This window comes from Poecilia reticulata, linkage group LG2 (genome assembly GCF_000633615.1).
Source record: "Poecilia reticulata strain Guanapo linkage group LG2, Guppy_female_1.0+MT, whole genome shotgun sequence".
Lineage (NCBI taxonomy): Eukaryota > Metazoa > Chordata > Actinopteri > Cyprinodontiformes > Poeciliidae > Poecilia > Poecilia reticulata.
In genome coordinates this window covers 34080299-34084886 of record NC_024332.1, presented here as the reverse complement: position 1 = coordinate 34084886, position 4588 = coordinate 34080299, and positions in this window count along the sequence as shown.

The following is a 4588-nucleotide window of genomic DNA, read 5'->3' as shown; positions in this document are numbered from 1 at the left end:
TAGTGAAGTGTAGTGGAGAGGAGAGGAGAGGAGAGAGGAGTGGAATGAGAGATGAGAAACAGGAAGCTGTGACCTCACATTCTCGGCTGCAATAACGCTTTGAAGATCATCTCAAGGTTGCTAGATAAGAGGGGACCCATTCAGACCAAAGGGGAGGCAGGGAGGAGGCAGTGCAGCAAAGGTGGGGTGGTTGTTGGGGGGAGGGAGAGAGGTTGATAGTGAGCGAACAAGAGGAGAAATAAAAAGCAGGAGAGAAGCAGGTGAATAGGAGTGATGAAGACCATGAAGAAAATGATTCAAGATGCCACTAGGTATTCATTACGCGTGTCTGCGTGTGCGCGCGTGTGCGCGCATGTGTGCGTGTGTGTGTGTGTGTGTGTGTGCAAATCCATGCAGCGTAGGCATCACTTGTTGGGAGATATGCAAGACATTGCAGGTTTGTTTACCAAAGTGCGTCTGGGTGTGTATTTTAGCATTTCTCACTTTTCACAACAAATACTAGGACCCACTACACCTCATGGGGCCCAAAACCCGGGGCCCCATAAGGAGCAGTGCTGTTTTAGGGTAGGGGGTGAGGTTTAGGGCTAAAGTGTGTAATGAGTTTAGGTTAGCTTCAGGGCTAAGGTCAGGGTTAGGGTACAGAAATGAATTTAAAAAAATGAATGGAAGTCAATGCAAAGTCCTTGTGAAGATAGAAAGTGTGTGTCTTTGTGTGTGCATGTATATCTAAGTGCGCAGTTTGGCAGAAGTGATAAAATGCTGGGAGTCTGCCAGCCAATAAACAACCAGGCCGGCTGTGTTCCATTCCTTAATGAGTTACCCTTATCAGTTACCCCACGCTCCTCTCCTCCTTACATGCATCCTTTATTTATTCTCTATTACATTATCTACTTCACTCTTTCTCCTGCATATGTCCCATTATCCTTCGTCTTGCATCCTGCACTTCATACTCTTTTTATATTTTCTGGTTCAGCTGCTGCTTTTCTTTTTTATCTTGCTGCTCTGCCCGTGCCTACTCACTTCCTTTAAATAATAAAAAAAAGAAATCACAAGAAAATGACTTTATCGTATTACAAATTGTGAAATGTGACACAAGTAAATATAATTAATTTAGACATGAAATTTGATATGTAAACGTCTTGCGTTTAGACTGCTTTTGATCATATTCCATATTATAACAGTGTTTGGGTATGTTTGACAGCTGCTTAACTGACCTAAACAGGACAGCTCTGCAGGGACAGCTGAGACTGTAATTACTTTTGGATGTACTGCCATGATATTTTGCTCAGAAAATCATGTTCGCTTGCGAAAGGTTAATGAGTCTGGTGATCTTTTGTCTCAAGACCAAATTGTTGCAAAATTAACATCTGCTTCAGCTGTAATTTCCCTAAGTAATTGTAAGCCAGTTAACACACTGATTCTATTATTTAACTCAAAACATCACTGGGTGTATCACACAGCTGCACAGAGAGAACTGTTCTCAAGTCTTCTTTTTTTATTTATTTTTCTCTCAACATGGACCATGATTAGTTTAAATTTGGATAAACCCAATTTATACATGCTTGGTTTTATTAATGCATAATTTATATGTAATTAGCGAGTTCAATATTTGGATCCATGTGTTGAAGGTTATTTCCTGCACCACAACTACACATCTGGAATTTAAAAGCAATCTGCAGCGAACACAGAACAGGAGTTTCAGTCTGGTGATAAAACTGACTGTTGGAAATGGTCAAACATACGGCTGGGGGGGGGGGGCTGTTCCCATTTCATCCCTTCCCACTCTTTGTTAAACTGCTGTCATACTTTAATGCGGACAGATTTTGCAAACAGCAAGTCCTGTCACATTTTTCATATATATGTGCTGCTGTTTGGAATAGAATGTGTATACTGAGGTCAAAGGTGAGGACTTTAGTGTTTTCTGAATGTACTACTTTAAATCCTTCCATAATTTTGAGTAGTACTAATGACTCAAAGGCAAGACTGCATCTGCGAGTTGTTGCAGGAGGACAATGGTCTATTAAAAAAATATATATTTTTTTCCGCAAAGCAAAGGTTTATGTGCTTTGGGGAAAACATTTGAATTGTTTTGCCACATAACAAACATCACCACAATTGTCAGGAACATTTTTGATGTAGATGATTGTGGCGAGCCAAATCAGAGTTGCAAATAACATTGTTTCAAAAGTGGTGAAATAGTGGTGGTGATTACTACACAGGGTTATTTTTGTCTGACTATTGGCTTAAACTCACTTTTAATCTTTCAACTGAAAATGTTTCTAAAAAAGCATACATCTTTTCATAACCTTCTCAGTTAAACCTATCAAAATACATTTGGAATAAGGAAATATTTGAAAATGTATAAAATATTCACATGTAACACCCTATAGACCCATAGCACAAAATGAGTCTATTTAGAGGTTGAAATTTAAACTTTCAATATTACAAACTCCTCTTACACTCCATCGGTCCATTGAGTTTGTTTCTCTCTCTCTCTCTCTCTCTTTCTCTCTCTACTACAAGTCTGAGAAGCTATATCACTTTATGAACATAAATGTTCATTTATTGAGGGAGGAGTGAAATCCAAGACAACCTGCTATTATGTCAAGAAAGGACCACCCGACTCACCCTGGTGGGTGGCCACCAACAATACCATTTGCCTCATGGACCACAAATGAGCTCTGATTAATCAATCTCAGTAGCAAAGCTCAGGCTTGTTAACTTGATGACCAGCCTGACAACATGGAGTAAATAAAAATCTCAAATAGTAACACATCATTAAAAGGAATTAAACAACATATAGAAAAAAAACAGAGCCCTTGACATCTATTAGTCTGGAAAGGCTTGAAAAGTCACTTGGAACAGCAACAAACCACCGTGAGGTCCATTATCTACAAATGGAGAAAACACCTATGAAACATCTAAACAGACAAACTAACAAAAGTGCTTCTGTTTCTAATTGACCTTTGACTTGCCTGCTGTGGAGGTAATAGTTGCCAAAATATACAAAGCAAGAGTGTTTTCAGGTCTGAACCATTCCTAACAGGCCTTGACATTAAGCAAAGGAACACCTGGTCATGGATTCAACTCATGCATTCTGACATGGTGCCTTCCACAAATCAAATTAAGTGGAGTTAATGGGATTAGAGGAGGGACACAATGTAGGAGACATCAATCTGGTCTGGAAGTCAGCCATGAGTTTAGTTTGTTGACATCTAACAAGGTCTGCTTGGCCAGCTGACAGTTGGTGATGGTTCATTATGATTTACATTTGTGTCTACTAATTGCCTCTGTAGCAGTCACTTCAGTCAGATGCACTTCAATCGTATCCAAACACCAAGTAGAGCTTTACATTATTTTTGACTTTAATCATCATCACATTTTCAGTGTCTACACAGTACTGCAAAGAACTGCAATATGAGGTCAGCGTATATAAATATATGTGAAGAGCTGTGCTTTCAAGCTAGTTTGCTCCACATATTTGACCAGTCGCAGTCATTCTGACCATCTTTCTACAATCTTTACAGCTGTAAAGAAAAGAGTGAAGCACCTGTACTAATGGATTAAGCGCCTCCTAGTTAAGTGTTTACACCTGTTTGCAGCGTTTCACCATTTGTTGAACCATTGCCGTGCATTTGCAGTAGTGAACAGTAGTAGACTGTGTTGAAGCAGCATGCTGATGCTGACCTGCAGGGGCTTTATTTGGAAATAAATATCTGTCTAAGAAACACAAATAGGACAGACTGCTGTGCCCTAGATATCATTAATTAGCAAGTGTAATGCCTATGGACAGCAGGTGTTATGTCAAGTTAAGCTAATTCATAAGCTAAGCTTATATATGTAGTATTGATTTTCTTAACTTTAAAGAAGTATCAGACTGTGACTCAGTGGGACATCCTTAGCAACGTAAAGCTAAATGTAAACTTTAGAGGGTATTTGATATAAATAGTTGTGTAATAAACATACCACAGTCAGTTCATGGCACCAAAAGACGAGCAGACCTTTCGTTTAAAACACATTAAAAAAATCTCAAGCTGGGGAGAATTTTTTCACTGGTACAAATATGATGGTTATGTATGAAATGGAATAAATATTTTAATATTTTTATTCAGAATGTGGAATTAAACTAAATAAACATGCTGCTTTCAGATTTGCTGATGACATCAATGAATTTATGTTTATGAAAAGATTCAATAAGTTTTCAGTCTTATTCTGAATTCTATTATGTTGGACAGAATAGTTTTGTTTTTCTTTTAATTTTTTGATTAAAGGATGTCCATTTTTGTGGATTTAAATGTGAATTTCATGTTGGCATAGGCCACAGTTATATAACCAAGCTCAATGTCCATCCACAAAAAAGCACATGACCATAAGCTTCTTGTTACATTGCTCATATGTTATTGTTCTGCTACTTGCATTTTTGCGTAGAAGTTATATGTCCTGAAGATTTTCTAATTGCTATATATAAAAGAAAGTTACAGAAAAAAAATGCCCACAGCAAATAAATTTTAAAGTAAGCAAATATCTAATTTAAACAGTGCCATACATATTAAAACAAGGACAGTAAAAATGTAAAATGCACAAAAAA